Consider the following 14,215-nt stretch of genomic DNA (forward strand, 5'->3'; position numbering starts at 1 on the left):
GATGGTGTAGGTCAATGAAATCATGATCCACAACACACTGACCCACCAAACATCATGATCCACGACCCATTGTGACCCACAATGACTCACCACACAACGTGACCCATTCAACCACCATGACCCACTCTGACCCACCACCAATTATAAACAACTCTGAACCATTGTGACCAACTCCGACCCACTAAAATACATCGTCATTAACTTTGATCAGTGATCCACGCCATCCTCTCTACTGACTAAAGAGGTTATATTTGTAATAAACCAATTTTCTCCAGTAATTAGCTCCTCTAAAAACTCACAGCCTGCATCTCAGAAGCCAAGTAGTACGTCCTATTGCCATTGTTACAATTGCAAATATCAAAATCCAAAAGGGCCTGAACTTCTTTTTTCATTAGAAACAAATGAAAAAAAGAAAAATGGAGGTCTTGAAAATAAAAGTAAACAAACTTGCCAGTGTTCAGAAAATCTAAGTACAAGGCACTGAGCAGAATGGGTCAGTGGCTCAATGGGTCAGTGTGAGTCACGGTGTGTTTCACAGTGGGTCAAGTTTTCTTGACCAACGACCCACTGACCCACTCACAAATCTTGATCCATTTGACCCACCGACCCACTCAATCTGATTTTAACATGTAGTATATCATTTAAAAGACGAAACATACATCTACACAATTTTTTCTCGATTGAGAAGGCTGGCTTCAGGGACGTACGCAGGAATTTATTTCGGAAGGGATCTAAAGCATTTCGTGGAGTCCAAATACAATTTGAGGCTAAATTATATAAAATTTTCTAAAATTGCACCTAAAAGTAGACTACATTTCAGGGAGTCCGGACACCGAGGACCGACCTCCTGCGTACGCCCCTGGCTGACTTGATACATAAACTAGTTGAAATGGCTATTTCTTCTTAAGGTGAAAAATTGATACGATTAAAAAGCCCATCTTGAAGTGGATACAAACTACATTCCATCACTTCTGATGCTTGGGGTCGCTGGTTCGATGCCAACCCCCGCCAAGTGAACTTTGTGGTGGACAAACACCGCGTGTGTGGGCTTCCTCGGGGTTCTCCCGTTTCCTCCCACTTTCTTCATTCCACCATTTCATTCATTACTCATCATCACCGTCTCCTTTAGCCTAACCGGCATAACTGTGAGACGTAAAACTCAAAGATTTCATTCCATTTTTTATAAATTACATTCCAAAGTTATTTGAAACGCTTTCGCAACCCCAGAAAACTATCACTCCGACAAATATTTAAGTAAGATTTTACATTTTATTGGTCATATCTCCGAGCCCCTCATACTGTGAAGATGGGGATGAATTTGAATATAATGCCATTTAATGTCTCACTATTCATCTCAACGACTTAGAAAACAATGGATAACACTCTACGTTCAGTCGTTTTACACTATTTTTACATGTCACTCCTCCCAACTTCTATCCCTTGGGGTATCTGACTTCCACAATATTTTTTGTTCTTAGATTGAAAGTAATATGTCTCCCACGTTAGGTAAAAGTTGCTCCACACATTCCGGAGTTTCGCTAGAATATACACTTATACATACATTAATATTTAGAGCTGTATGAGCAACGCTTTCGATCAAATCCAGATGACTTAGTGGATTATGCCAAAACGTGGCATTAAATCCCATTGCGATTGTAATAGCTTCAGGAACCTAAACTATGGATTTGACACTAATCTCAGTCACTTGAGACATTTTATTTTTCATGCTTTATCGCCCGCAACGACGATGGGGTTTGAATCGCTTGAGTTGATTTTAAGTTTACCGTCCTGTTCAGCAGTAAGGCTATATGAGACGTAGACCTACTAATTAACGTAGAATCCGAACTACATGAGCTGTCGCTGGGGGTCGAATCTGGGTCTCCCACGCCGAAAGCGTGTACGCCATACGCTTAACCATAAAGGAGCTTTACGATGCGAGTTGAATTTGGACTTTAACGATATCGGAGTGTAATTATTAATATCTCCAACAACGAAAACTATGGATTGGACACTAATATCGATCGCTTTTACTTTATATATATCCCCCTCCAACTCCCAATAGGCTACCCCAAGAGTACTCTTTTTTTAGACTGTAAGCACTATATGTAGAAAGTTCGTTTACATGATGGAACATACACACAATATATATATTCCTAGATTCCCTGTTTACATGGTTTTGGGGCTCGTAAGTTTTGTGTCTGTAACCAAGATTCGAGTTTGTATCATAATTTCTGTTTATATCCGCATAGTTTCTTTACCTTTTAGAAAACGAAAATCACTTGCTGTAATGAGAAAATTGAGAAGTAACTTCCGTATGACGAATAGCTGCAAATAAATACACTATATAACCTATTTATTGCTATGATATTATTTTCTTAGTTTGTATTTAACATTCACAGATGGAATACCAACGTACTGTGAACACCTCAGACGTTATATTTTAAACATAATAATCACTATGTTCTGCAATGATTATGTTATATTTATACAACTGATGTATTTTAATGTAATTATTTTCTATAATTTTTCATGCATTTCGGAAAATAGAATTTCATAAAAAAGCATTGATCCAGATGGGAATCGAACTCACAACCTTACGATTTAAAGTTCAACGGCTTACCAACTGCGCTAACAGAAGTACTCTTCGGAAGATGTTTCTAGCAATGTATAACAGCTCTCAAGATAATTATGACATTCATATCTAATACAAACGATGTTTTGGTTCTACTTTGACTTTTATTTCAGTAATCAGGCGAGAATTGTTCTATGCCTTAAGTTTCAGCATTCTTTTACATATGGAAAGATTCGTTTACGTATCTAAATGTTCCATTACGAATGGAGAGCAAAATGACAAACAAGCATGTGCTGACATTAATACAAAGTTTGGAAATATTGTATCATTAAGTATTTCAATCAATGTTGCTTTTTTTTTCTACACTTGGTAACAAGTCATATTTTAAAGAAAAACACATCTGCAAACTTTTTCCCGGTTGCAGAGGTTGGCTTCGAGATTAGAACCTGGTTTACTTTTTCCGAAGATATCCGAAGTTGGACTTAGAAAATTTTTGCCTCGAAACAGCAATAAAGAATGTGCTCTACCTTTTTGAGACAAGGTGTACATATGTGTCGCTATTACTAGCCTATCCCCACGTACAGATTTCCAAATTGGCTGAGAAGGATGCATCCTTGAACGGCAATTATAAACATATTTTGAGCATTATTTATTATCTTAAGACTGAAAAATATTAGTAAAATAATATTTTAAGCAGCAAAAATAACAAATTTTCGGTAAATTTTTAAAATAATTATTGTTGAGCACAGTCATGAAACGTTTCCGGAAAATTTTGAAACGGAATATTTTCCGATTAATGAAAACACACTCCACTTATTCTTACGTCATTGTTTAGCCGTAAAATTTATTGATAATAAATATTGTCTCAAAAAAGTTTCATGAAGTTAAAATCTAACGGTTCGTCATTTCTGTCAAAATGTTTGAAAAAACTTTATCTTACCTTAGAGTTTACTTTTGATCTCACAAAATCATATTTTGTCAGCTTAATACGCGCAAGCTAAGTTTTCTCATAGCTTTACTACTTTTCTGGATTTACATACTTGAAACATATATAAATAAGTAGAGGTAATATGAAGTAGCTACTGTAAAATTTTAACTACTAAAATTCCAGTTTAAGCAACTCATGAAAACATACTAAACATTTTTCTGGGGAAATAAACAATTATTTATTCATATATTCATTCAGAAGAGAAAGTAAAATGTAACTAACAAGCAAGCTGACTTGTGTAGTTATTCTTCCAATAAAATAATGAAACAAAAGTAAAAAGCTGTGCTGTTAGCGGTGGGTTTTGAAAGCATCAAGTAATTTCATTTTAATTTACAAAATAAAATATATATTTTTCTTTTGTTATATATGTACTTGTTCAATCGAATAGTTATTATTTCTAATATATTTTTATACATATAATGGTAGTTTTACAATACAAAATATTTGCTCTAAGATATTCATTATACAAAACTCCAATATTGAAATTAAACACAATAAAATCAAAGCATTTCTTCTTATTTACTGTAACAAAAATACTCTCTTCATAAGGAAATTTTATGTAGTTATTTCATTACATAGGCAGGCCTATATGTGTAGAAATAGTAGAATTTTCTATTTTTGAATTAATTCATAAATTCACAGAGGTCTCTTTTCGCTTTCTTGCAGGGACGTCGCCCCTTGCATTTCTGTTACATTTTAAACAATGGAATGGGATATTTTTGTGATCTATGAACTCGATCTTCTACCCTGCACTTTATATATATATATATACAGTGAAACCTCTACTAACGGACAGCTCTATAAAGCGGACACCTCTCATAACGGACATATTTTGTAATCCCCAAACACTGTAATAGGAAAAACCATGTTGACAAACCTCTCTAAAGCGGACACTCTCTAGTACGGACACGGACAGTCTTTTCTGTCTCTTATAGGTATTATTTACCTCCATATTACGGACACTTTCTCTAGAAACAAGTTGAAAAATACAGAAAAAATACATTTTCAGAAATGCATACATATATCACCAAGGAAACATTGTAATAACATTTTTCCTTGTCAACTGGCTGTTCAGAAACTCAGATGAAGCGTCTTTGTTTAACAACACCTTCATATCCTTTGCTTGCATTCCACTCCCACCCAACCTGTTTTAGAATCAAGTGATTGACAGTTGCCTGCCATTTGGGATGACACGTCATTTTACTGTTTTGCTGGAATCAAGCAGAAGACATGTTTGGTAATTTTTGTTCACGTATTCGCATATTGTCTTAGTGCCTCTATTTGTAGACGGAAGCAATAAGGTGTAAGTTGTTGTGAGCTTTCGAAATGCCACGAGAAGCGCTAATGTTAAAATCGAATTGATTGAATTTTCGAGGAATACTGAGGTGTGCGAAGGATAGCTGAAAATTTTTGTATCGGTAAAACTCAAGCACCTGAGATCATATAAAACCTAGACAAGTTAATAAAGTTGTGGTGTGAAAATGACAATGAAAATTGTGTCTCATTGCTTTGAACAAAGTTGGTGTGCAAGTGAATGTTTTTATAGAGTGCGGAATGAAAAAAAAATCCTGTGTTAGATTCGATGCTAAAAGCTAAGAATTTAGAGGTAGCAACAGAAATGAATGTTTCAGATTTCAAGGTCTCGAACGAGTGGTTAGAGAAGTTTCGGATTAGACAAAATTTCTTTCAAAGCGATTTGTGGAGAATCCGCAGATATCGACATGCCCACAGTCATAGAACGGTTTGATAAATTGCCTTCAATAGTTTGTAATTACATATCACCTTATTTACTAATTTACGTAAGAAAATATCGAAACCTCTCTAAGACGGACACCTCTCTATAGCGGACAATTTTTGATTCCCCACGGCTGTCCGCTTTAGAGAGGTTTCACTGTATATATATATATATATATATATATATACAAAGTGAGCGAGCGAGAAAGAGGAACACTATGTAAATTTTTACTTGCCAACTCGAAATTTACTTGCCAACTAGAAAATTTTCCGGTTCCCGAAAGCTAATTGGAAAATTATAATTTGTTGCTGTCTAATTCTCCTCTACAGGCATTCAATTTTAAGCTCAATGTGCAGTTAAATATAGTGGAAAAATTTCCTCCCAACATCACTATACATAATATTCAAAATTGTTAGGCTTATGAGTTTTCCCACTTGTTTCTACATCGTAATGAACATTTTCCGATCCATGAAAATTCCTTTCACATGTTTCTACAGAGCAATAAAATTTTCTGATTCCCAAAAAGTTGTTTTATTTTTTACTTCAAAATGATGAAAATTTTCCGACTCATAAAAGGTTTTTTCAAGTTCCCTATATACTACAGAAAATTTTTCGAATCATGAAGAGTTTTTTCACTTGTTCTACAGAGTACTGGAAATTTTCTGAGCCATGAAAATTTTCAGAATCTTTAAACAATCTTTCACTTTTTAACATTTCTATATGTGAACTCAATAAATTTTGTGGTTAATGAAGAATTGTTACTTGATCAATGATATTTGTTTAGAACGGAAAATTTTCCGGAGAAATATAGCGGAAAATTTCCGCGGAAAATTTTTCCACGTCACATCACTAGTTGAGCATCAAAATATTAAAACACAAAAGAAGTGGATATTTATTTGATAGACGACTTTAAATTTTGATTTTGGTGTCTCAGGCACCGGACAAAATGCAGTCCAAGTGGAGTGAAAACAAACATCCATCTCAGAAGGGAACATCTTGAGTTAACTCCTTGCACCATCAATGCTATTAAATGTAAAATACTTAATAAGCCAATTTTGAGTTTATTCCTTGTGTTTATAAAACATTTTATGTAGCCAATGTATCGTATTCTTGACCAAATTTTATTACAAATTTTAGTTTTTCCAATATGTCACTAATCAAAAAAGAAAAAAAAAACCGGCATTCATCTGACTAAGTTACTTCATCCTGTAATTTCAGATAATGTACTGTTTATTTATATTCATTTTATTTTAAAAAAACATTGCAAGTTGTTTAAAGATGATTTTATTTTGTTCTATTTCACTTTTGCAGTTACATGTAAGATTAATTACAGCACGGGGATTTTGTATATTCGCTCAAGGTCACAATGAAGATAACAAATTAGATCAACTGAATTACGACTTCTATGTTGTTTAAATAATAAAAAAAACTAGATGAGTATTTGGTAGTCTGCTTCTTGACCTTGAGCCGCTTGTAGAAAATATGTAATTGTCCTAAGCAGCATAGTATTTGATTCTCCGAGATTCACCCGCAACTTTTCATCATCTTGCATAATTTTCATTAGTTCTTAAACTAAAATCAATATACAGTATTAGAAAATAATTATTTTAAACAAAGTCAGTGATATAAGTGATTGTGACCTATATTCTTCGGTTTGTACCCGAAGATATTAAACTTGATGCAGGTTAAGAAAGAGAGAAAAAATTATGATGTTTGTTCCTTGTTAACTGTTTGTGAATTACATTCCATATTTTTTTTCTGTTGTACGTCTACTCTTTTTAAAAGAGGAAAATGGTGATAAATTTTGATTATAGACAATCATTGTCTTAAAGTTATTTGTTAACTTCTATCATAAAGTCATTTTACCTTGCTTTTATATTCAACTAAATGTGTTTATTTTCAGTTGAACGTTCCTGATATAAATGTTGAACACTTTTATGTATAAAAGTATTCGTAATGGTGAAAAAAGCATATGAGGACATTAGCATTAAGGGTAGTCGCAAACAGGATAATTTTAACTCTCGTTCGATATAACAATACTAAAGTATGCCCAAATTTCTCATGTCCATTGTGATATGGATTACATAACCTATGTTGATGTGTACCAATTTAGTAGGAACATTTTTTGGTTTGTATAGTACAAAAATATCATGAACAGTAAGTGTGTTACGGACAAGAATGCAGAACTGCCTAAGGTACCTAATTTTGTAAAATTTATATGTGGTGGATTATCCGGTATGGGTGGAATATTAGTCACTTATCCATTAGAAGTATTGAAGATTACAATGCAGTTAAGCTCACAAATAGAAAGCAGTAAACAGTTTAAAGACACTTTTCACGTTGCTAGCTTTATTTACGAAAAAGATGGTATAGCAGGCTTTTACTGCGGAATTTCTGCAGCACTTTTTCGACAAGCTACATATACTACGACGAAATTAGGAGTTTACTCTACTCTGTTCGAAAAATTGTCAGTAGATGGTGAACCACCACCGTTTTATTTAAAATTGGTTTGTGGATTGACATCAGGTGTGTGTGCTGCCAGTGTAGGGAGTCCAGCAGATGTAGCTTTGATACGATTAGCATCAGATAATCGTTTAGCTCCGGAAATACGTCGAGGATATACTCATGTATTTAATGCATTAATTAGAATGGTGAATGAGGAAGGATTGAAGACTCTCTGGACGGGCTTGTTGCCCTCTGTTGCAAGAACAATGATTTCTAATTCAGTGCAATTAGCATCGTACTCTCAATTTAAACAACTCCTTCTTGAAACAGGGTACTTTAAAGATGATATGTTTTGTTACTTCTGTTCAAGTATGATATCGGGATTTCTTACGACAATTGCGTCTCTTCCGCCAGATATGGCTAAAACGAGAGCACAGAGTTTGGTAAATGCTGAAAAGCGAAATGGATTCGTTAGTACTGCTGGTATTTTAATAACAATAGTAAGGAAGGAGGGAGTGTTAGCTTTATGGAAAGGGTTTACTCCCTCATATGTGTCCACTGCTCCACAGACAATCATTACATTTCTCCTTTTCGAGTATCTTACATCACTATATACTAAATTATATTTACCAGATTGCACAGGTACTCCTTCTTTATGACAAGAAAGATAAAATAAGCTTCCAAAAACACAGCAAAAAATTAAACTGTGTGGTCTTAAAACAAGAATGTAAAAGCTCATGTTTGAAAGTAGCTCACCTAACTCAAACTCACGTTGTAAAAAATGAGCTAAACTCATGTTCAAACTTATTTTTTGAAAATGAACACACTAAATTCAAACCCACTTTTAAAAATTTTAATTACATTCTACGAGGGACGTTCAATTTATAACCGGAATATTTTCAGATGTTACTCTGCGCAGCTTGGCGTCCGTGTCCCATTCTATGATAAGGCAGTATGACACTTTTGTGCGACAACGGGCAGTTGAGGAGATGGAGTCTCAGAGAGTGGTGATAGTAGATAGTGGTGAGAGTCTCAGAGAGTGGTCTCAATAGTAAACGCCTGGCAATATGAAACTGGCAACCCCAATGGAGCAGCGCTGCATCATCAAGTTCCTCCTGAAGGAAGGCGTGAAACCTGCTGAAATCTCCAAAAGATTAAGTACGCAATATAGTGAAAAAACTCTTAGTCACAAGTGTACGAGTGGTGTCATAATTCAAGGGATGAAGAGAATCCATTGTCAACATGACCCGTAATTCCACGCCGTGCTACTACAGTCAACGAAACCAACGTTCGTCAACTGAAGAGGCCCATGCTGAGTAATCGACATATCAGTGAGAGAGATTTGAGTGCGAAAATCAAACATCAGCGTGGAATGGGTGGAAACGACCATCCATGAACACCTCACTTCCGGAAAATCACAACCAGATGTGTCTCAAAAATGCTAACGTTCGACCAGAAACAGTGTAGGGGAAACGTCTCTCTGAGCATCTGTAGAGAGTTCAGAGAGAAGACGAGAGCTTCCTTGCAAAGATAATCACCTACGATGAGAACTGGATGCATCATCACACTCCGGACTTAAGCGCTTCAGCATGGAGTGGAGCCATCCAGATTCGCCGCTGCCAAAAAATTAAAGGCACAAGCGTCCGTTGGCAAAGTGATGCTGATGGTATTCTGGGGCAAAGACAGGGTAATATGCACCAATTTCCTGGCACGCAAGGTCACAATCAATGCGGCGTACTACAGCAATCTCTTATGGACAAAAGGCAAAGAGTCTTTGAAAAGAAAACGGTCACAGACAGTCAAGGTTGGCGTCATCATCCTGCATCACAACGCACGTCCTCACACGACCACGACAACTTTCACAGCTATCACCAAATTTGATTGGGAGATCTTAGGCCATCTCGTGTATAGCCCCGATGTGTCACCTTATGATTTCAATCTTTTTTGGTCCACTCAAGAAGCCCTTGGGAGGAGAAAATTCCACACCGACGACAAAGTCAAAACATGTATGCGGAACTAACTGATCGATCGTCCCAAAGAATTCTATACCGCAGACCGGTAGGACAAGTGTTTGAGTGTATATGGGAGTATTTTGAAAAAGAATAGTAAGTGGTTCGCGTGTTGGCTTCTCTATGTAACAAAAAAAACTAATAACTTGAACACCCCTCATACTTGACACTCATAATCCGAAAAATTAGATGTAAATGCAACCTTGGAAAGCTAATGGCTGTCTATAATAAAACCTATATACATGGAAATTTAAATGTTTACTATTTACAATTGACGATCCTGAATTGCAACTGAGTCATTCTATTTCAAATCAACCAATGATAAAAATTCATGGCTGCATTTGGTGTTGAAACGCTCAATGGACGGTGGAGTAGAATACCGAAGCAAAATTTCCTTGGGGAAGCCGATTGGTGGTGGCAGCCATGATGATCTGATATGCCAGTAATTATAGTTTGGTGTTAGGTAACTATTTTGAAAGCACCACTGAGATTTTCAGGATGAAAATCGGTGCAAATTGCAAAGCAAGTAAGTAGTAATATTTATTGCGATTCGGTGAGACTGAAAAGATGCACCAAAAATCTGTGGTTTAGTGTGTCTAACCTCAAAATTTTGTTTGGACTAAAGTGATGGTTTGTATGTGCATAGTGTTCGTGTATGATATTATCATGCAGTTCAAAAACGAAAATTCTGTTTCCCTAGAGACTGCGATCACATCCATCTGTCATGTGAACACGGGTCCTACGCGGATAAGCGGGGAAAAGGGGTTTTAAACGGTTTAATTTGGTTGTCGCAATAGACATGCTGGTGCTCCTCGTGAGTGCAAGTCTCCTCCCAGTATTATTTAATAACATTCTGACAGTGTAATTCAAGAGAAAAATACTTCACTAGAAACTACAGATTATTCTGATATAACAAAAATACTGGTCCTAACGTACAAAAAATTTAAAACCTCTTTTGACTTGTTAGCAGTAAATCCGAATAACTAACTAACTAACTCTATGGCCTATGGAACCCGGAGGTTCAGTGCCGCGTTCACAAAAGCTCTCCACTGACTTCTATCCTTAGCCAATTGCATCCAGTTCCTACTTTGTATTCCTATCTCTGCGAGATCCATCTTAATATTATCCTCCCATCTGCGCCTAGGTCTTCCTAATGGTCGTTTTCCTATGGGTCTACCAGTCAACACTTTGAAAGCGTTTCTACTTTCTTCCATTCTAGCTACATGACCTGCCCACCTAAGCCTCCTAGACTTGACGACCCTAACAATGTTGGGTAAACCGTATAAACTACGTAGTTCCTCGTTATGAAGCTTCCGCCATTCCCCATTCTCGTTCCTCTTGGGTCCGAATATTCTTCTCAGGATCCTGTTCTCAAATACTTTCAGTATTTGAATCCGAATAAAAATATTTAAAATTCCCAATTACGTGTCATATTTACTTTGAAAACCTGGTGCAGGTATACTTTGTGGTATATATATAATTTCTTCGGTTTGATCAGTAATGTTGACATTACTACGTCTTTGTAACTCAGGTGTGATGTGGGGGCTAGGAATGTTAAATGTGTTAAAAATTTTCTATTGTAGTAGGTGAAGTTTGTTTAGTTTAGATTAGATTTGGTTATGTGTAGGTTAAGTTTACTATCTGTTTATATATATTACTTTTACTGTGTCAAACTATGTCTGTGATGAAAATATAAAAATAAAAGACATAACAAAGTGAAGATGCTCCATGCATAGGGTACAGGTAGAGAAAATGTGTGTAAATCCTGCCGCCGGAATCACTGTGCAAAGACACAAAGGTAAAATAAAGTACAATAAACCTGAAAAGTTCTAGCCAGCAATCCCCTGCTAAGTAGTTGTATAAAGAAAAATGATTACGTATACGGATGTCGGTTTAATGTCAGTCTGCCATTAGTAATATTGATTTTCGAATGTTAACATTTTTTTTATTATTTTTATTCCTGGAAAATGTTTTGATTCAATTTAAAAAATTGGTTACATTAGAAGAATGGAAACATTAAATACATGTTGCCACATTTCCTGTAAACAATGAAATCAAATATCAACTTGTAGAACCATCAATATGAATGATATTCTTTTTTAATTTTTGGTAAATCAATACTGTTCAAGATGTAGTTGTAGTATTGGTATAAACTCATAAAAAGCTTCTTCAATAAAATGTAGAAGTTGTAATATGACAATTTCCTTAGAATTGGAAATTTAAAATATGTATTAAGCTGGAATAACATATACAGTAAAATCTTGATATGTAGTCAAGATGCAAAATGCATGAGCAGTATCAGAGGAGTATCAGTGGAAAGTGAGATTTCATAAGTTTCAAGTATAAGTTTTCTTGGTGCGACCGACCTAAGAGACGACCGAATACTGTTTTTTTTTTTCAGTTTGAGTTTTCTCAAAATTTTCAGTTTGGACTTTTTTCTTCCGTTGCGCTAAAATTCTGTTATGGAAGTTGTGGATTTTTTTTGGGGGGGGGGGTAGAGTCATTACACACACAAAATTTCAGTTTCAGTAGTCATCATTGCCAACTCAGCTGGGAGGTTGTCATTCTGTGTTGGTGGTTTGTGGTTCACAACTTTTCTCACGATGGGTTGCGGATAGCTGACTGCTGGCCTGGATGCCGAACTTCGAGTTGTGATGGAAGATACTCTGGGACCATCTTCTTCGGGCTAAATTTGAGTTCCATTTTCCGGGGACGATTGGTCGGGTGAATGAATTAGTGATTGTTGGTAGCATACCTGTACGGGGCCCAGTCAATGATACATTTACACAGTTCATAGTCCAAAGGAAAGTGAACATCATTATACAACAATTCATTTCACATTAGTTTATACCATCATTATTTTATTTTATTTTATTTTATAATTTTTTTTAAAGTAAAAGGCTTCTCTACTAACCATCAGCATTTTACAGTATATCAATGCTTACTGAAAATATCGAATAAACTTGTTAATTTTATTAACAGTCTCATGTGATACACTATGTGATCTTCCACTGGCTGTGATAGAAATGCAATCTGTTGCGTCAATAACAACGTGATCGGCTGGCACACATACGATATCGTCGGTTCATGCCAGTGAAAAATGGAAGTGGGCCCTACAGGGTGTGAGAATTTTGTGTTATAGTCCTGATATTTCTCAGAATATTCCAGCATCATCCCAATCCAACATTTGCAGCCATAGACACACGCTACAAATTTTCCTTGATCCAAGACTTTTTACTTCTGATGGCTTATTTCTTCTGTTTATACACCCAAGCTCTATGTAAGTGTTCCATTGGTGTAGTGGAAATTAGTCCAATTTTAAAACTTATTTCACTGTCAGGAATGAAATCATGATTATTTCATCTTCTAGGTATAGTTTCCGCAGGGATAAACCCATTTTCTTGAGTCGTGCGATGCCGCTGAACATCTTTAGTTGATACAAAGAATATCTAATGGATGTGATATTGTCCACAGCGCATTTATATAAGTGCTGTGCATTTACTATTTGGTTCGCAGTTGTCTTTGGTAAACTCGCACATATTAGAAGTTTTATTTTGGCCCTTAGATTCAAATACCCAAAATCAAATTGGGTTCACACGAAATATAGGTATTTCTTAACCTTGTACTAAAATTTCACACACGTACACCTTTCACCACATGCTCATTCCGGGGCCCGAACTTGGGACTATTAATGCTGCTATAACTCTATACTTTAAAAAATATCATTAATTTTGATTCCAGATTTAAAATCTACAAGCAAAATTACATGGGAATGCAAATTTTCAGTTTCATAGCTCTTGAAATAAGTAATAAAATGCAAAATCAGCTGTTTCTGAGTCGTGACCTTAAAGCTATTTTTGAAATTAATTACTAATTAACTATAAGGGCCGGAAAAGTTTTATTTTGGGAAATAATTATTCTCAAACATGTCTTTCAACGTACAAAAAATTATCTAAATCTGAAACCATGAATTCTTATCATTGGTTGACTTGAAATAGAATGCAGCAGCAAAAAGCTCGAAGTGACAGAATTAATTTTTACTTCGTGCAGTACGTTCATATTGTCATCCAATATTGTTATGGACCAGAATCTTAGTTCTTTTCTTCTTCAGAATCCTTCTACGACGATGTTGAGAAATCTCAATTTTCATTTAAAAAAAACTTAAAAATTAATAGGATTCATTATTTTATTCTAGATACACACACACACACACTCACACACACACACACACACACACACACACACACACACACACATATATATATATATATATATATATATATATATATATATATATATAATCACAATATCTGGAGGCAGTCGCCGATTTTGGAAAGGACTACTCAAAAAATCCTTTGAAACTAAATAATTAAGCCATAACAACAAATCCCGAATGGAGATGCCAATTTCTTATTATACTAGATTTCTGGATTTTAAAGGTAATAATTGAATTCCGTATTCAGTAT

At 35.4% G+C, this 14,215-nt stretch overlaps 1 pseudogene; it reads left to right on the plus strand.

Moving 5' to 3' along the window:
- The first annotated feature begins 7,051 nt into the window (after positions 1-7,051).
- Positions 7,052-9,989, plus strand: LOC145669234 (mitochondrial 2-oxoglutarate/malate carrier protein pseudogene; annotated as a pseudogene).
- The last annotated feature ends 4,226 nt before the right edge of the window (positions 9,990-14,215 follow it).

The sequence above is a fragment of the Thermobia domestica genome, chromosome 13 (genome assembly GCF_964235325.1).
Source record: "Thermobia domestica chromosome 13, izTheDome1.hap1.1, whole genome shotgun sequence".
Taxonomy (NCBI): Eukaryota; Metazoa; Arthropoda; class Insecta; order Zygentoma; family Lepismatidae; genus Thermobia; species Thermobia domestica.